Raw genomic sequence first — 21,386 nt, forward strand, 5'->3', positions numbered from 1 at the left:
TCCAAATAAATTTGCTTATTGGTTTTTCTATTTCTGAAAAGCAAGTTATTGGGATTTTGATTGGTATTGCATTGAATCTGCAAATCAATTCAGGTAGAATTGACATCTTAACTATATTTAGTCTTCCAATCCATGAACATGGTATGCCCTTCCATCTATTTAGGACTTCTGTGATTTCTTTAACAATTTCTTGCAGTTTTCTTTGTATAGGTCTTTTGTCTCTTTAGTTAAATTTATTCTTAAGTGTTTAATATTTTAATTGCAATTGTAAATGGGATTCATTTCTAGATTTCCCCCTCAGATTGTTCATTACTAGTATATAGAAACACTACATATTTTGGATGTTGATCTTGTAACCTGCCACTTTGCTGTATTTGTTTATTAGCTCTAGTAGTTTTGCTGTGGATCTTTCAGGGTTTTCAACATATACTATGTTATCATCTGCAAACAGTTAGAGTTTTACTTCTTCCTTTCCAATTTTGATGCCTTGTATTACTTTTTCTTGTCTAATTGTTCTGGCTAGAACTTCCAACACAATGCTGAATAACAGTGGTGATAGTGGACATCCTTGTCTTGTTCCTGATCTTAGGAGGAAAGTTTTCAGTTTTTCCCCATTGAGGATGATATTAGCTGTGGGTTTTTCATATATTCCCTTTATCATTTTAAGGAAGTTCCCTTGTATTCCTATCCCTTGAAGTGTTTTCAACAGGAAAGGATCTTGAATTTTGTCAAACACCTTCTCTGCATTAATCGATATGATCATGTGATTTTCTGCTTTGATTTGTTGATATGGTGTATTACATTATTGATTTTCTTATGTTGAACCATCCTTGCATAACTGGGATGAATCCTACTTGGTCATGATGTATAATTCCTTTAATGTGTTGCTGGATTCAATTTGTTTGAACTTTGTTGAGGATTTTTGCATCTATATTCATTAGAGAGATTGGTCTGTAGTTTTCTTTTTTTGAAGTATCTTTGTCTGGTTTTGGTATGAGGGTGATGTTGGCTTCATAGAATGAATTAAGTAGCTTTCCTTCCTCTTAATTTTTTTGAAGAGTTTGAGCAGGATTGGTACTAATTCTGTCTGGAATGTTTGGTAGAATTCACATGTGAAGCCAGCTGGTCCTGGACTTTTCTTTTTGGAAAGCTTTTTAATGACTGATTCTATTTCTTTACTTGTGATTGCTTTGCTGAGGTAGTCTATTTCTTCTTGAGTCAAAGTTGTTGTTCATGCCTTTCTAGGAAGTTGTCCAATTCATTTACATTATTGTACTTCTTAGCATAAAGTTGTTTATAGTATTATATTATTACCTCCTTTATTTTTGTGGCATCAGTGGTTATGTCTCCTCTTCCATTTCCAATCTTATTTATTTGCATCCTGTCTCTTCTTCTTTTTTCAATTTGTTAAAGGCCCATCAGTCTTATTGATTTTCTCATAGAACCAGCTTCTGGTTTTATTGATTTTCTCAATTGTTTTCATGTTCTCAACTTCATTTATTTCTGCTCTAATCTGTGTTATTTCTTTCCTTTTACTTGCTTTGGGGTAAGTTGGCTGTTTTTCTCCACTTCTTCCAAGTGGACAGTTAATTCCTGAATTTTTATCCTTTCTTCTTTTTTGATATAGGCATTTAGGGCTATAAATTTCCCTCTTAGCACTGCCTTTGCTGTGTGCCATAAATTTAGGTATGTTGTTTTTCATTTTCATTTGCCTCAAGATATTTACTGATTTCTCTTTTAATTTCTTCCTTGACTCACTGGTTGTTTAAGAGTGTGTTGTTGAGCCTCCATGTATTTGTGAATTTTCTGGTGCTCTGCTTATTCTTGATTTCCAACTTCATTTCTTTATGATCTGAGAAAGTGTTGTGTATGATTTCAATCTTTTAAATTTGCTGAGACTTGCTTTGTGACCCAGCATATGGTCTATCTTTGAGAATCATCCATGGGCACTTGAGAAAAAGGAGTTTCTTGCTGATGTTGGGTGTAATGTCCTATAAGTGTCTGTTAAGACTAGCTCATTTATTGTAATATTCAAATTCTCTGTTTCTTTATTGATCCTCTGTCTAAATGTTCTGTCCATTGATGAGAGTCAGGAATTGAAGTCTCCAACTATTATGGTATATGTGTCTACTTCCTTTTTCAGTGTTTGCAGTGTTTGCCTCATGTATTTTGGAGCATGCTGGTTCAGTGCATAAATATCTATGATTGTTACATCTTCATGCTGAATTGTTCCTTTTATTAGTACATAGTATCCTTCTTTGTCTCTTTTAACTGTTTTACATTTGAAGTGTAATTTGTTGGATATTAGTATAGCTACTGCTGCTCTTTTCTGGTTGTTATTTGCATGAAATACCTTTTCCCAACCTTTCACTTTCAACCTATGTTTATCTTTGGGTCTAAGATGTGTTTCCTATAGACAGCATATAGAGGGATCCTGTTTTTTAATCCATTCTGCCAGTTGATGTCTTTTGATTGGGGAATTCAATCCATTAACATTTAGTGTTCTTACTGTATGCGTAGTGCTTTCTTCTACCATTTTGCTTTTGGATTTTATATGTCATATCTAATTTTCCTTCTGTCTACGCTCTTCTCCACACCTTGTTCTTTTGTGTTTTTGTAGCTGTCTCTAGTGCTCCCTTTAGTATTTCTTGCGAGCTAGTCTCTTGGTCACAAATCTCTCAGTGACTTTTTTGTCTGAAAATGTTTTAATTTCCCCCTCATTTTTGAAGAACAATTTTGCTGGGTATAGAATTCTTGGTCAGCAGTTTTTCTCTTTTAGTAATTTAAATATATCATCCCACTGTCTTCTCGCCTCCATGGTTCCTGATGAGAAATCTACAATTGTCTTTCTGGGTTTCCCTTGTATGTGATGGATTGCTTTTCTCTTGCTGCTTTCAAGACCCTCTCTTTCTCTTTGACCTCTGACATTCTGATTAGTAAGTATCTTGGAGAATGTTTATTTGAATCTATTCTCTTTGGGGTATGCTGCACTTCTTGGATCTGTAATTTTAGGTCTTTCATAAGAGTTGGGAAATTTTCAGTGATAATTTCCTCCATTAGTTTTTCTCCTCCCTTTCCCTTCTCTTCTCCTTCCAGGACACCCAGAGCACATATATTCATACGCTTCATATGTCAATCAATTCCCTGAGTCCCTCCTCATATTTTTCCATTTTTCCCTATAGTTTCTGTTTCTTCTCAGATTTCAGATGTTCCATCCTCCAGTTCATTAATCCTATCCTCTGTCTCACAAAATCTACCATTGTAGGTTTCCATTGTTTTTTCATTTATTCTACTGTGCCTTTCATTCATATAATTTCTGTGATTTGTTTTTTCAGACATTACATGTCTTCTTTTTGTTCATTCCTTGCCTTCTTCATATCCTTCCTCAATTCATTGATTTGGTTTTTGATGAGGTTTTCCATGTCTGTTCATATATTCTGAATTAGTTGTTTCAGCTCTTGTATCTCATTTGAATTTTTGGTTTGTTCCTTTGACTGGGGCATATCTTCAATTTTCCTGGTGTTATTTGTTATTTTCTGCTAGTGTCTAGTCATTTAATTACCTTAATTAGTTTATTCTGGAGATTGCTTTCACTTCTCTTACCTAGGGTTTTCTTGCTGGATGAATTTGTTTTCTATCTGTTCTTTGACATTCAGTTCAGGTTTTTATGGACCTCTAGCTTAGGTTTTGTTTAACAGAAGATAATTTTTCAGTTCTTGTTTTCTTGTTTCTTGTCCTGCTTGTATGGTGCCTCCTCACCCCCTTAGGAGGGTCTATGTAGATATTGTAGACTCCAGCAGGGTTTTCCTGTACTAAACGGTCCTCCTATCAGGGGAAAAGAGTCACCTGCATTAGTTTTCCCTGAAGGTGAAACCCAGCAGTTTAAAAGACATTCCAGTGAAGTCTCTGGGCTCTGTTTTTCTTATCCTGCCCAGTATGTGGCATTTGTCTGCCTGCAGGTCCCACCAGCATAAGATGATGTGGCATCTTTAACTTTTGAAAACTCTCCCTGCTGGGTAGCATGGTGGAGACAGAGGAGAGGTTGTAAGCTGGTTTTAATGGTTTCAAATTACCAAGCCTTGGGGTCTGAATTCCTTGAGAGAGGGATTCCACCTGAGTTGGGCTTCACCCCTCCCCTGGGGAATGCACAGGTGGGAGACAAGCCCCAAAAGCAGCTTGTTTCTGCCTATGCCTGGGGCAGTTGCAGCCTGAGAAGGCCTGTCACTTAATCCAGAGGCAGTGAAGCCTTTGGAGAAACACAGCCACAAAAACCTCTGCTTCTTTTCTTTTTTCTTTTTCTATTAGCCCAATGAGGGACTTCTGCTTAGACCAGGTTCACCTGAGTTTGGGGCCTATTTTTAGTAGTCAGAATTTGTTAATTAATGCCACAATTTGTGTTTGGTTGGACTCAGCAACTGCTGCTGTTAAAGTCTCTTTACTTTCCCCTCTGAGAAGGAGCATGTGGGGCAGGGGCACCAGCCACCATGGCTTGGGGAACTCATGTTTCTGGGGAGGCTTGCAGCTGGTCCAGCTGGTCCAGACTGGGATATGCTGCGTGTCAAGTCACTGACGTGGCTCCAGGAGCTGTTCTGTACTGTTTATGGTTATTTAGTAGTTCTTCTGGGGGATGAACTAAAACACGCACATTGCTAAGCTACCATCTTGGCCACACCCCTCAAAGATCATTTTTAAATTAATAATTTAATATAAGTTTAATGACATTTATTAATTCCTAGTCAAAATGCAGCATAAATTTGGAAATAATTTTAAGACCATATAATATTTTCTATATTTTTAACAAAGGAGATAAGTAGAAAACCCACTTTTTCTTTAAATTTAATAATAAGACATCATAAACTACTGCAAATTTATTCATGGGAGAGATTTTTAAAACTTTGGTTGGATTCTAAATGATTTGTTTCTAAGTTTTGTTGTTTTGTAGATAAATGACAACAAAAGGAGATGTGTTATGGTACTCAATAAAAAATGAACTAATTCAAAATGCAAAAATCTTTTGTCACATATTAAATATAATTTAATCATTCTCTTTGAATTCAAAGTTCATTGTAATTAATAAAGAGAATAATTTTGTTTAGTTATTTTAATGAAAATGTATCTGCACAATGCTGTTTTTTCTGACATAAATGTAAGGATTATTCTAAGTATATGTATATATGTAATAACACCATTTTCTGAAAGTTTCCAAATTATACAAAAATTAAACATAGTGAAGTAATTTGATGATGCCAATATAACTTTGATATACAGCTAAGTCCATGACAAAAGTGGAAAATTATAGTTGAATATTTATTATGAATTCAGAAACACAAACCCACCTCAAAACATTGTTAAACTAGTCCTGAGACATATTAAAAGAAAAATACATAATTGTATTAATCTCCAGAATGAAAAGTTGTCTAAATGTTGAAATAGTTATAATTCCACTTATTAAAACATTAAATGAGGAAACATATTATTGTCATGCCAATGGATACAGGAAGATTATTTTATAAAAGTTAATATCTCTGTTAAAAATTCTCAGAAAACTATAAGTAAGAGGAGACTGTAACATGGTGTTCTGTTCAAAAAACCTATATGTCTCATAATTTTTGGTGAATTATTAAAGGATTTCTATTGAGATTTTGAGAAATATTTCCACAATATTCATTATCTATTTTATTCACTATTACACTGACCCTGAAATAGAATAGCATATATATTTGAGTGGTATAAGGAAGACTATGTTCATTACAACAAGGCATGGAACTGTACATAGAAAATTCAAAGTATCTGGAAATATTTTCTTTAATCTAACAAATAATTTTAGTATGTGTCCTGCATAGTAATCCACATAAATGAATCAATCAGCAGCAACCCATAAGTAAGCTATATGATGCCATTTATAATATGATGAACTTTTTAGAAGAAATTCTAAAAAAACATGTGTAAGTCCTCTACATTTGAAATTAAATAAAACATATTGCTGAAAATAATGAAAGAAATTGTATATAAGTGGAAATATACTCCATATTTATGAATTAGAAATCCAGTAGTGTCTCTATTTCTTACAGTTTTGAAGAAACATCTCTGATTTCAAGTCTTTCTTCTTTTCAAATGTAAGCCCTTAGGGTTTGAAATGTCCCTCTCAACACAGCCTTTCCTATAACCCATGAATTTTGGTAGGCTGAGTTTTCATTTATTTTTGCCTCAAGATACTTCCTAATTTCCTTTCTGATTTCCTCTTTAGCCCATTGGTTAAGATTATATTGCTTACCACATATTTCTGAATTTTCCAAAATTACCTGTTATTTATTTATAGCTTCCTTCCATTGTGGTTGAAGAATATATATTGTATGATTTCATTATTATTTTTAATGCAGACTTGTTTTGTTCCCCAATATATTGTCTATCCTGGAGAATTATCAATATGTAAGGAGAAGAAGAATGTACATTGTTTATTTCGATATGGTTTTCTGTATATGTCTGTTAGGTTTAGATGGTTTAATGTATCATTCAAATCCTGTACTTCCTTATTGATCTTCTATTTAGGTGTTCTATCCATTAGAGTTTGTCCTGTACTCTTTTGTTGCATACTCTATATTTTAATATTTTAGATCTGAGATTTACTCTGTGGGGTATCTATGTCCTGGTTTTGTAACCCAGTTGATGATAAAAAGATTTTTTTCTCAGCATCAGCCCTCCTATAAACAATATCCTCCCAAGGTGAATGCACTGAATATTACTGTTTCTTATTGGGCCTCTATCTTACCCAGAGATTATGCTTGATAGTTTTTCAGAGATTCCTTGTGTACAGGAATTTTGCTTTCCCCTCTGTTTCCCAGGGGACATACCTAACTCACCTGGACATTAAAAGGTAACAGGCTTTTGTCACAGGCTCTCTACCCATATAGTTTTTGCACCCTGTTCATTGTCTTCCACTGCTTTTGCTTGGTGTATTAGTTAGGTTTCTCTAGAGAAACAGAAGCAACAGGAGATATCTGCAAATGTGAGATTTATAAAAGTGTCTCATGAAACTGTGGGAAATCAAGAGTCCAAAATATGTAGGGCAGGTCACAAGCTGGCATCTCCAATGAAATTCCTCAATGAACTTACCAGGAGAGGCTGGCCAAAGCAGAAAGAGATATATATTAATTCTCCTTAAAACCCTTCAGGTGATTAGATTAAGTCTCACTCATTGCAGAAGATACTCTCCTTAGGCAACTGCAGATGTAATCAACCAAGGATGCAAATGATGTGCTTATGATTAAAGTTCAAAACATGTCCCTACAGCAAAATATGGGCAGCACTTGCATAACAAAACAACTAGGCACCATTACTTGGAAAGTTGACACATGAACTTAACCATCACACTCTACCCCTTGTCAAATTGACAGCTATACACATCACCTTAAAACATAATCTCTAAATAGAAAACAATAACAGACACATGTTCTTTTCACGTAAAAATATTCAACTATCCTGCATACAACTGGAAACACAGTAAATCTCTCCAGAATAATGTGCAAGTACTTGGGTAATGTTCACACAATCTTGATATCTTTTCACTTAAATACAATAACATAAACAATGCAATTTATGTCATATGGTGAAGGGGAGAAAATAGAGAGGAAAACAAAAATATTTGCTTTATGTACAAATTCAAAGTTATTCATTATAAAGAAAGGAAGAAATAGCCATGTGCTCACAGTTCATATTTGACATTACCTTCTTTCCCTACCCATTCTATGTTCCCTTTACCCTCCACAAGTATCTCAGCTGGCTGTGGTTCTTTGCCCAGTATGGTGACCCAAACCTTTACTTCTGAAGTTTCTTGACCGTTGGTTGCCCCGGCTGGATAAGATGGTTGCAATTTTCCATTGACCTTAATGACAGGGCAGGAAAGCAAGAAGAGATGACTTAGGGTATCTTCTGTATTTCAGGAAAACACTCTTTACCTCCATTCTGTAGTTGCCATCTTATTTTCCCTTAATAGGGTCAATAACCCAAACCAGTAAAGTTACCTCTTCCTTGCCTATTAATCCAAGGGCATAAGTAGCCCAACGTGATCAGGTGGTATTCTTAGCTTTCAGTTTAATGGAATCATTTTGTACTTCCTAGTGGAAGCACTCCTTCTGGAACTAAAATCTTTAGACCAACAAAGCTCAAGGTTGCAGGGACAGAAAGCAAAAATTTTCCTAGTAAATCATTAAAAATAATCATAAATTGTGCCACTCCCAATTCCACCCTTTGATTCCTGGACCCATGAATCCTGGTTATGGGAGAAACAGCAACACAGAGCGGATGCTGGTTCAAAGCATATTCAACCTGTTGGAGAATATGACCTCAGACTTGCAAGGTATTGCCAGCTAATTGGAACTGTAATGGGGCCTTCAGAAAACCATTTCACCATTGTATCAATGCCTCTGCTTCAGGATAATGGGAACAGTGTAAGACCAGATAATTCTATGAGCATGTGCCCATTCCCATACATCATTTGCTGTGAAGTGGATACCTTGATCAGAAGCAAGTCTTTGTGGGATGACATGATGGTGGGTAAGAAATACTGTTAATCCACAGATGGTAGATTTGACAGAAGTATTGAGTGGAGGGAAGGCAAAACCATTCAGAGTGTCTATTCCAGTTAGAACAAATTGCTGACCCTTCCATAATGGAAGTGGTCCAATGTAATCAACCTGTCACAATGCAGGTGGCTGATCATCAAGGGGAGTTGTGCCATATTGGGAGCTGATTGTGAGTGTCTGCAGCTGGCAGACTAGGCACTCAGCAGTGACTGTAGCCAGGATGCTTTGATAAGTGGAAGCTTATGTTGCCAAGCCCATGCATAACCTCTATCGCTACCATGATACTATTTTCTTCATGATCCCATTGGACAAAGACAGAAGTTAATGGGAAAAGAGATTGACTGGTATCCACAGAACAGGGCTTCTTATCCACTTGATTATTAAAATATTCCTCTGCTGAAGACACCTGCAGATGCACATTCACATGGAACACAAATATCTTCATGTTTTTTGCTGACTCAGAAATTTCTATCCACATACTTCTTTTTCAGACTTTTCTGTCACCAAACTTACAACCATTCTCCTTCCCAGTCCTTGATCATCCAGCCAAAGCATTAAGACCACCTCATGAGTCTGTATACAAATGTACCTTCTGCTAGGTCTTCTTCAAAGCAAAATTTAGAACCTGGTGCACTGCTTCAAGTTCTGCTTACTGGGAGGAATTCCCATCACTACTGCCCTTTAGGGACATCCTGGAAAGGGGCTGAATTGACTTAGCTGTCCGCTTTTGGGTGGTTTCTTTATATCATGCAGAACCATCTGTGAACTAAACAAATTCTTCTCTTGCTCAGTTGAATAACTATAAAGAATAACCCAACAGGCCACAGCTGTGTGTTGGGAAAGAGAAGACAGTGTGGCAGGAGTGAAGGCCATGGGCATTAGGGCCACTTCCTCATGTAACTTACTTGTGCATTCAGGACCTGCTCTGGGCCTGTTTTATATATCATGTCAATTTTATGAGGGAGTGCTGCTTTACACACCCAAATTTATGGCTTGTTGGGTCAAACAATACCAAACCCATGATAGGCAACTCAGGTCTCATAGTAACTTGATGGCCCACACTACTAAGGCCCAGTAGTTGGCCAAAAACTATGTCAGAAAAGAGTAGTTTTCTGCATAGAATGGCAAGGACTTACTCCAAAATCCTAATGGCCTGTATTGTGATATTCTGACATGGATCTGCCAGAAGTTCCAGATAGCACCAATATTTGCCACTGATACTTGTCCCACCATTTGACCTGCTGAACCATTTGTTCCATGTAGCAGAGAAATTTGTACAGCAGCCTGGACCTGTTGCAGAGCCCCCTCTTCTTCAGTCCCCACTAAATACTAGCTGATTTTCTGGTCATTTGGTAAATAGGCCAAAGTAGCACATCAAAGTAAGAAGGATGTTGTCTCCAAAATCCAAAAAGACAACTAGGCATTGTGCCTCAGTTTTTGGTCATAGTAGAGGCCAGATGCAACAGCTTATGCTTCACCTTAGAAAGTATATTGAAACATGCCCCACACCACTGAACACCTATAAATTTCACTGACAAGGAATGTCCCTTTATTTTTGTTGGATTTATCTCCAGTATTCTGACACTCAAATGCTTTACCAACAAGTCTTGAATAGTTGCTTCTTCTTCCTCACTAGGTTCAATCACCATGACATCATCAACATGATTCAGTATGATGTCTTATGGGAGGAAGAAATGATCATGGTCCCTGTGGACAAGATTATGACATAGGGCTGAAGAGTTGATGTACCCCTGAGGAAGGATAGTGAAGGTTTACAGCTGAAAGTAAACTGTTTCTGGTGGTCTGTACTAGCAGTTATTTAGAAAGAAGAATTTACAGATCATGAGCTGCATACCAGGTCACAGGATTGTGTAGGTTTGTTCAAGCAGTGATGACACATCCAGAACAACAGCTCAATTAGAGTCTTCATCTGATTGAATTAGCAATAATCCACTGTCATCCTCCAAGGCCTAACTGTTTTTTTTTTTTTTGCACAGGCCAAAAAAGAGAGTTCAATGTGGATATGGTGGGAATCACCACCCCTGCATCCTTCAAATCCTTAAGAGTGGCACTAATCTCTGTAATCCCCCCAGAAATATGATATTGCTTCTGATTCACTATTTTTCTAAGTAGGGGCAGTTCTAGTGGCTTTCACTTCCCCTTTTTTATTTCTGTAATAGCCTTCATTCCATTACTCAAAGAGCTGATGTAGGGATTCTTTCAGTTTCTCAGTATGTCTTTTCCAATTATGTATTCTGGAACTTGGGAAATAACTATAGAATGGGTTGAAGGACCTAGCAGACTCCCTGCGAGATGGGCTTGAGCTAAAACTCCACTGAACACATGATCTCCATAAAGTATATTGTTTGGGTTCCCTGGAATTAATGTCATTTCTGAACCAGTGTCTAATGATCCCTGAAATATCTGATCATTTCCTTTTCACCAATGCACAGTTATCCCAGTAAAAGCTCTAGATCTCCTTGAGGAAGTTTAGGAAGAAGGCTAACAGCATAAATTTGTGTCAGTTTAAGATCCTTCCCCAAAGGGACCTGGTCTTCACTGTATTCAAGAGACCCTGTGTCTGTAAACTGTCTCAGCAGGGAATTAAGGGACCATAACTCTCTATTTTGTAATTTAAGTGAGACTTCAAGTTTACTTTACCTAGAACACTTCTGATTATACAGTTCAAACAAGAATTTATTAGACTTAATATCTATTGTAGTTCTAGGTACTCCATAATATACTAGGTAAACATTTTATAGTCAGCAAAGGACTAAATCTAGCAGGGATCTTTGAAGCATCCCCATTAAACAGCCTCTGGTATTGAAAATTCCACTAGGAATCTTTCTGGATTTCTCATATTTCTTTCTGCTGGGATTGAATTAGATCCACCAAAAAAGCATGTTCAAGTATCAACCCTTTGTCCTGTGGGTGTGAACCAGTTTGTAATAAGAACTTTGAAAATGTTATCAGTTAAGTAGTGACCAAAGTGAATGAGGGTGGATCTTAGTCCAATACAGCTGAAGTATTTTTAAGCAAAGGAAATTGGACACAGAAGAAAAAGCCAACAGAAAAGGCAACCAGCAAAGGAAGAAGAATCTTCAGGTAGAGGTAATTGCCTTGTTTACATCTTGATTTTGGACTTCACTTACCCTCAAAGCCATGAGCCAATAAATTCTTGTTGTTTAAGCTAACCCATTGATGGTATTCATTTTAGCAGCCAAGAAACTGAGACATTGTCCTGGAAAGGAATGGCATTAGTCATATCTTTTAATGTATATGGTAATGTTTTGAAAGGAAACATAAAATAGAGTGGTAGTAATATTTAGTCCTTTAATTTGTTTTTCTCAGTTAATCTCCAAACTATTGGCCACATGATGCATCCCTCTTGGAGGAGAGCATTCCTAGAGAGAAAAACCATAGGAACAATTCTAAAAGCTATTGTTTGCAAACTTGCATCATCTAGGCAGCCCACTCACTCCCAAGCTGTCTTACTATTTATTTTAGACCTAAGGAACTTTGGAGTGTTTATAAAGTTTTATTCAAGTAAAAAATAAATGTGAGTTTGGGTAGGCCACAGTGGCTTAGTGGTAGAATTCTCACTTGCCCAGGTTCAATTCCTGATCCCTGCCCATTCAAAAAAAAAAGTGAGTGAAATCAATACCATGCTTATTACACTTAAATTGAATAATTTAAATGTGAAACCCCCTGTTTTCCATGAAAATGTAATTAAAGCACAAATGAAAATACAATTTTAATAAAATGTTATATTCATGATGTTTAATGAAATTGACATATTTTGACATTTCCAAATGTATTCACTGCATTGTTTTAAGAAAGTGCCTTTAAGTGAAAACATAAATATCCTTAATTGTCATATGATAAACCTTGGAAAATTACTGGCTGGTTTGAAATGATGTATGGATCCTAGAAAAGCCATGTTTTACTCCTAACCCCATTTTGTAAAGATAGCCATTTCTTCTAATCCCTATTCTGTGTTGTATCTTTGAACCTGTAATTAGATCATCTCCCTGGAGATGTGATTTAATCAAGAGTAGCTGTTAAACTGGATTAGGTGGAGGTGTGTTTCTACTGGGTGGGTCTTGATAAGTTTCTGAAGTCCTATAAAAGAGGAAATATTTTGAAGAATGGAGATTTAGAGAGAGCAGAGAAGAATGACACAGCCACGAAAGACCTCATCAGCCAGCGACCTTTGAAGATGAAGGAAAACACCTCCCAAGAGCTTCATGAAACAGGAAGCCAGGAAAGAACACTAGCAGATGATGCCTTGCTCGCCATATGCCCTTCCCACCAAGAGAGAAACTGTGACTGTGTTCTCCATGTGCCTTCTCACTTGAGAGATAAACCCTGGACTTCATCGGCCTTCTTGAACCAAGGTAACTTTCCCTGGTTGCCTTAGGTTGGACATTTCTATGGACTCATTTTAATTGGGACATTTTCTCAGCCTTAGAACTGTAAATTAGCAACTTATTAAATTCCCCTTTTAAAAGCCATTCTGTTTCAGGTATGTTGCATTCCAACAGCTGGCAAACTAGAACAATTACTTTTGTAACCTTTCCAAAACTTGAGAAAGTGGCTGACCCTCAAGGCTACATAGTAAGCCACTTGAAAGCATATTGGCTTAAAAGAAGAGCCATTTACTTTTCCTCACTCTTGCAGGATAAATTGAGTGCTTGTCCTAATCTAGTCAATGCTTGCTGACTTTGGCCTGGCTTGACCTGTATATGAGATCGGCTGGCAGTTTAGAGAGCTTTAGTTTCAATCTGATGGTTGGCTAGAAGCAAATTTAAATTTTGTTAGCCCACTAACTAATTTAACTTGTATGGTCAACTTATTATTTGAACATCATATTACCTGGAACTTTGGAAAGGGTGTGAGATCTTGTTGGCTTATGCAGGTTGGTGTGATGCTCTGATACATTCCAGAGTAGTTTATGCAGAGAATAAAAAATATTTACAGAGCCCCTTGAGGGACTTAGGAAAAATGTGGAAATATTAAACTTCCACACCTAGGGAATTCCAGATATTCTTGCAAGCACTAGGGACTACTAATATAATAAGCCAAGCCCTTGATATTGGGGCTTGCCATTATGAAACTTATTCATGCAGAGGAGAATCTAAGACTACTTATAATTAAGCTTACAGATCATCACCAGAGAGCCTCTTTTGTTGCTCAGATATGGTCTCTCCCTCACAAAGCCATCTCTGCAGGTAAACTGCCTCCCCCCCATGTTGAAAATTACTCCCAGGAGTGTAAATTCCCCTAATAATGTGGGACATAACTCCCAGAGTGTGCCTGAACCCAGCACTGTGGAACTGAGGAATCCTTCTTGATCAGAGGAAGGAAAAGAATGAAACAAAATAAATTTTCAGTGGATGAGAGATTGCAAATAGAGTCAAGAGCTCATTCTAGAGGGTTATTCTTATGATATATATAGCTGTCCCTTTTCATTTTTCAGTGTATTGAAGTAAGTAGTGGGAAATGATTGAAACCACTGAACTGTAGTCCAGTTGCCTTGAGTCTTGAAAACAATTAAAAACTATACAGCTCTTATAAAGTGACTGTGTGGTTGTGAAAACTTTCTCTGACACTCCCTTTATTCAGTATATGGACAGTTGAGTAAACAAATAAGGACACAGTATAAATAAATAATAAGGCAGGTGTTTTGGTTTGCTAAAGCTGCTGGAATGCAATATCCAAGGAATGGATTGGCTTTTATGAAAGGGACTAAGTTACAAGTACACAGCTCTCAAGTCATGAACATGTCCAAATTAAGGCATGTACAGAGGACACCTTCATTCAAGAAAGACTGGTCACATCAGGGCTTTCTCTGTCACATTGAAAGTCACATGGTGACATTTTGTTCAAAGATTTCATTGCTTTGGGCTTCTGGTTCCAGTGGTCTCCTCTCTGAGCTTCTGTCTCCAAGCATCTCTAAACTCCTGCACCTTGTTTCATCTCTGTATTTGCTCTGAGCAATTTCTTTCTCTGTGAGCCCTTATAAGGACTCAGGTAAGTTCACTGGGACCCACCTTTATAGGAAGGGTCACATCTACATGGAAATTACCTGCTCAAGGCAATCTATCCTACAGTGGGACTGCCTCCAAAACACTGGATTAGATTAAAAGAATGTGACTTTTCTGGGATACATAACAATTTCAAACCAGCACGCAGCAGATAAGTGGCATGGGATGTTTTTGGTATTTTTTTAATTATTATTTTTTTGCATGAGCAGGCACTGGGAATCCAACCCAGGTTTCCAGCACGACAGATGAAAATTATGCCTCTGAGCCACCATCACACTGCCTCTTTTTTATTTTTATACTTCATTTTATTTATTTTTGAGTAAGCAAATTTTCAAAAATGTATTGTGGTGATGATAACACAACCATATGATGATACTGTGAACCAAAAATGGTAAACTTTGGATGACTGCATGGTATGTAAATATATATCAATAAAATTGCATTAAGGAATGGACCAGTAGCTATCTAGTATCACCGACCCATGCATTACAGAAAATAGTTCCTACTCAGTATTTAGAAAATTGTTATCATCTTCAGAATGCAATACACTCACAGTTGAAAAGCACAAAGTGGCTGGAGCTCTGAGCCATCATTGATCTGCAAGGAAAACCCCCTCTTTTGAGAATAGGTCTTACTGCAGTGAATAGAACTATGGTATGGTGTCAGAGCCTACCATAAGTTTTCACAATCAGAAGGCTTTTATCTCCCCACTACTTTCAGGCTTAGCACTTTCTTTGTATATTCCAGTCACACTCTTTTTTTTATGTGCCATAGAGCAGACTAGCAGTAGACCAGATTATATCCCATCATTCATAGGTCCCAGTTTCCATCTGTGGTTCCAAAAGCCCACCACCACATAGAACATTTTGTTCTTTGCTTAACAAGGAAGAAATTTCAGATTGAATATATCCTTGAGGAAATATTCTTTGAACCCATTTTTTTATTTAGTCAATATTTATAAATTGGTGTCTAAAAAGCCACTATTGTAGGTAACATCTTTTAAGATGTTTATGTATACAGTGCCATACTTGAAAATGAACCAAAATACTGCAAGAGAAAGAAATAGTTTCTCTCTATTGAAGGCACAAAATATAAGTTAAAAACAATTAGTAATAAATTTATTTGTACTTATTTCTTATAAAGTCTCTGAGTATCTATATTGGGGATATCCTGTAATAAAGTGTTACACAATAGGTAATGTGATATTTGTGGCATTTTAATTTATAGGCTCAGATTCATGGACAATACAGATTTCAGTGATGCAAAAACATAATTTATTAGGAAAATAATTAGAAGATTATTAGAAATAAGACATAGTTACATCTCCAGGAGGGATAGCATTAACACCTGAAGAGAAGCTCTGGGGAACCTCAGAGACAGCATTCAGAGACTGGCTGATAAAAATCCAAAACGAGCATTCTTTCCTAGATGAGATCCACTCTCTCATTCTGATGAGATTCTCCCTTCTTCTATGTCTAACAGCTTGCATGCAGTTTATATGGTATCTTTACACAATAGTGGCCGAATTTCAATTAGCTTACATGACAGGGCCCAGTTTGGTCTTCTGAGAACTTGCTAGGGACCCAGAGGAGCTTCCTGGTACCCCGATAACTTTATCAAAATACATTTCCTTCTGGAAGAATAGCCAGTCCCTCCAGCTGGAGTGCATATTTTAACAATTTTTTCCAAGGTCATACAATGGCAATATTAGTTGAACAGAGTAGACTCTACAAATTTACTTTTCCCTTTCATAAAGAAGGAAGGGATCAAATAATGCATAGAATGTTAAGGAGTAAATCTATTACAGGGATAAATCACAGTATCAAAGTGCTACAAGGTAAGGTAGAGCATGCTGAGGGTCTTAAAATAAGCACGTATAAATATCTAGTGGTGTTCAGAGTTACCACATAAAAATTGAAGGATAATCCAGGTATAATCATGCAGGATTACTATTTGAGCCATGCTTCTTTTGTGAGTAAAATTTGAAAAACTAAACTACAATGTGCACATATGTACACAGAAAAAAAGAAAAAAGACTCAGTGAATTGTACTTATTTTCTTTCACAAAAAAGGATTATAATATATCAATGGCTTATCCAATATTGGGATGCAAGGTTATGAAATATAGGAGATAAAGTTAAAGATGAATATGCCACTGAAGTAAGTGCATAAAGTTTCAACATTAAAATAATAAATGTACATAATATAAATGATATGAGAGTAACCTGATCAGGTAATAGGCTCTGGCCCCACTCTTTTGTTGAAGGCTTATTATCTGCAGATGTGGGAAACATTCACATTAAATTGACTTTTCCACCAATTCTAACCATACAGGGATTGAACACTGTTGAAAGGTGACCATATGAAATTTCATCCCTTCCTAAGAAAGTAATTTCAGGCTAATCCTTTTTCTAAGGGCACTTTTGACATCTTTGTTCCATAGACTATAAATCAGAGGATTCAACATAGGTGTAATCAATGTATAGAACACAAAGGTCACTTTGTCAATATCCAGTGAGTGATATGTGCTGGGGCACAAATGAATTAAGATTAGGGTACCATGGTATATAGTGACTACAATCAGTTGGGAAGCACAAGTGGAGAAGCCTTTCCTTCTTCTCTCTGCAGATCATGTCCTGAAGATAGCTGTGATGATGTAGACATAAGAAAGATGAACCATTAGAAGACAGACAGCTTCAACAAAAACTAGCAAAGACTACCAAAACCATGTCATGCATGTAAGTGTCAGCACAGAACAGAGAGAATAATGGATAGATGTCACAAAAGAAGTGGTTAACTTCTTTGGAGCAGAAAGACAGAAGAAAGGTGTTAGTAGTGTGAATAATTGAGCTCATGGTGCCCCCTAAAAATGCTCCAATTGCAAACTGGCAACAAACCTTCTTGGACATAATAACAGTATAAAGCAGTGGGTCACATATTGCAATGTATCAGTTGTAAGCCATGACAACCAAAAGGAAAAACTCTGTATCAACCAAAGAACAGAAAAAACATAACTGTGCAGCACACCCATTGTAAGAAATGGTTTTCTTATCAGAAACCAAGTCCACAAATAATTTTGGTGTAATGACAGAAGAATAACATGCATCTATGAAGGACAGTATGCGGAGGAAAAAATACATAGTTGTGTGCAAGTAGGAACTGGTTATTATTAAAAAAAATCATCCCAAGATTCCCCATTATGGTTGCAGAGTAGATGGAAAGAAACAGCAAAAAGAAGACTCTGAAGTTCTGGGTGGTCACTAAATCCAAGAAGAAAGAATTCAGTCTTCACAGTGGCATTCTCCTCCTCCTTCTCTTTGCAATTCCTAGATATATGGAGTAATGACAGAGTGATGATGATGATATTAGTTAATAACCTAGACACAAACAAAAAATGTTAAAAGAAATAGAGCAGTAGTTCTAAAATTCATCTGGGCATCTTAATAGCACATTGGAATATAGTACACTGCATAGGTTTTCAAATATTTTAGCAGTGGAATCCTTCATTTATAAAGTAGCTGCTAAATTTAATATCCCCTATTCCTTAAAGTTACTGGTTTTCATTGTAAATGGCACCATCATGAAGTCAGCTGCTGAACTCTAAAATTGGGTGTCCTCCATAAATTTTCAGCATTCTTTTTCATTACATCTAATGAACAACAATTCCACAATTAAAATATCCCATCTCTATCCAATTGCACCATTCCCAATACCACATTAGTCAATACCTCCTTCACCTCATTCCTGGACTGTTGTCCTAGTATCTTTACCATATTCCCCATGTCTGATCTCATTGGAAACAGTTCATTTTGCCATCTCCTCCCATGCTACAGTCCCACAAATTCCCTCTAACACATTGAAAGTTTGTCTCCATCAGCACTGTTGGAGCTAAGGGAAAGTTTCCACCTCTGAAATTAAGTAACTTCACAGGTTTAGGGATTGGATAGTAGACAGATGACTTTGTACAAAGGAAAAGGTGCTCCATTTCTCAATTAGTTTCAGCTCTTTGAAAGAGAACAGCTCATCCAGCATATCACAACAGAATTTGAGCTATCAACCAGTCTCCCAGAGTGGCTGCTTATTCAGAGTGCTGCTGTAGGAGCCTTGTCCCTCAGAGCCCTTGAATATGCAGTTTCTTCTGACAAAGCATCTTCCAAATTTCATTATTCTCAAACAACAGCTTAAACACTATGTTTTTAATGAAGTCTTAACTGAAAAATCTATAAGTAATCCCTTCATTATTCTCTACCAGAATATCCTATTCATTCTCTACATAGCACTTACTAAATTTGTGATTCTTTTATTATGGTCTGTTTTGTGTTTATTATTTGTCTCCCTACTTAGATTGTAGAACTTGTGAGAGGATAAATGACATATTTTATTTTCTATAACTCTATAAACAATGTCTTGTATAATATCAAATGATAGTAGATTGTCAACTAGTAAAAATAAAGAACTAAGTTATAATCCCTGATATATAAACACTGAGCCTGTGTATATGAATAATTAATGACAAAATCATATATGACAATAGAATGCTGATTTGCAGCTTCTGCAACAACTAGCCCAAGAATTTAAACCACAGCTTTTGCAACAACCAGCTCAAAAAAGTAAGTATTTGGTTAATGACTTCCCATTTCCTTAATTAAATATCAGGTGAAGTATTAGGGATTGAGCACAAGAAGTTATGTATTTCTCACCTTCAGATGTGAATTTGCCCCTGAGGAACAATGAAATTTCTTGGAATATTTTGAAATCCATTGATTAAAATAGAAAAAACAACAACAAATATTTTGAATGGAATAGACAAGTGACTGAATCTTGTCATTAAATTCAGTATATGTGAAATAAAAATTAATCTTTAAATTTCAGTTTCTTTATCTATAATATGAGAACAATAGTACTTTCTCCTATGGACAGCTTCTTTATACTCACAAACTGTTCCAAAGTGGCAACATAGTAACTTTGAATCTGTCCAGATATGTATTTTATTTTTCCATGCTGTGGATATAACTGGAGAAATCTTTATGCTTGTCAATTTATTATATTCAACCCAGCATATCATACATCAGTGATATTCAGGAATGTTTCTATGCCCTCTGTAGTGAAAAATTATAGGTCTTTGAAATTGGTTCATCTAGCCATCCATTGGTATTTAGAACCCTGTGAATTGTGTATAATTGATGGCAATGCAAATGATACTTGTCCATAAACATACACCCTTTCCAGTAGAAAACAACTGATTTCTCACCCCCCTATGGAAAAAGCAAATATTCATAAATGTTTTTGTATATTCTTGATCTGTAAAAGTGTGGTTCTTTGAATTCTCCTTGGTACCAGGTGTAACAGTTTAATTCATTAATGAATTCAGTACAATTGTTGATAAATGTTTTTTGTTTTACATTTGCATGTCACCATTTTAAAATTTTACCTCTTTTCTTCTCTCTCATATTTATTTTTTAATACTTCATAGTTATTTCCCTCAATTATTGAACAGCTATTTTAATGCTCCTTATTCCTTTTAAGAACTCATCATCTTGTCTCACATTCAAAAATGCATTTCTATGTTACAGATGACACAATAGGGTAACAAATACATACATCCTTGGCTTTTTAATCAAGTCAACTAAAAGTTTGTTAATTCCTCTGTGACACATTTCCTTCCACCTGCTTGCTTTTTTGGGGGGGAAGATATTCCTCCATCCTCTGAGGATAATTCCCCCAACTGTGTATACAATGCCAGCTATTTACTTTAATTCAAAAACGTATGTTATTGCTCTTTCTTATATTTTCAGCACATAACAATATTTGCCATTTCTATCTTTAAAAATATTGCCCTTTATCTACTGCATTCTATTTTCCTTTTGAATGGAATACTTTATTGCAATGTTCCCTTAGAGGCATATACACAGCTTTCCACCTTCCCATTTCAGCCTACTGAGAGATGACTTTTGTCTTGACAACTTAATTAAAGCCCTTTTTATTCAGCCCCTCAAACTGCACCATAATCATCAAATCTAAAGAGTATTATTTTATAAACAGTGCACTTCACTTGATTGTTCCTTTCAATATAATAGTTTTGACATCTCCTTTTGTCTTAAATTCCCACCTTTCTTGGCATCTAATCTCCTTTGTTGATTTAACTCCTACAGTTCAATATGACCCTAGTCTACCTCAAAGGACTGTTGCACTTTCTTAGAAAGTCATTATTGACTTGCTTCTCTTCTCACCATATATAACATCTCTAGTTAATTTTTTCTTTTCTTAGATGACCAAATTCACAATGAAAACTTTCATATTTCTATTCCAAAATCATGCCATCCAGCTCATACTTATTCCCTATAAGGAGTCAGTACATATATAAGTGACAATATCCATTTGGATGCCAAATAGGTACTATGTAAATTTTAACATGCCCAGAATAAGATTTAAACACGCAGAAAGATTCCACTTCCTACCACTTTTCTATTCTGTAATCCCTATTTTGAATTATGTCTCTATCACCTACATTGATGATATTATTACCTGACAATGTCCATGGATTCTTTTGCCTGATGCACTCAATAACCAATTCCTGAGACACCAAGGTTTCAAAGAGAGAAAGAGTTAATTACTACATGTGTGGTAGAAGAACAGACATCCTAATGGTCTAAAATCTATCTCCCAGAGTAGAGTATTTGAGGTTTTTAAGGATTCTAATTGGGGGGGAAGAAATGAGGCCACTTCAGATAGTAAATTCAAAGCAGATAAAGAAACA

At 36.2% G+C, this 21,386-nt stretch overlaps 1 pseudogene; it reads right to left on the reverse strand.

Annotated features, from left to right (window-relative positions):
• Positions 1–17,009: 17,009 nt before the first annotated feature.
• Positions 17,010–21,168, reverse strand: LOC143680361 (olfactory receptor 5AP2-like; annotated as a pseudogene).
• Positions 21,169–21,386: the final 218 nt, after the last annotated feature.

Source organism: Tamandua tetradactyla, chromosome 4, assembly GCF_023851605.1.
Source record: "Tamandua tetradactyla isolate mTamTet1 chromosome 4, mTamTet1.pri, whole genome shotgun sequence".
NCBI classification, from domain to species: domain Eukaryota; kingdom Metazoa; phylum Chordata; class Mammalia; order Pilosa; family Myrmecophagidae; genus Tamandua; species Tamandua tetradactyla.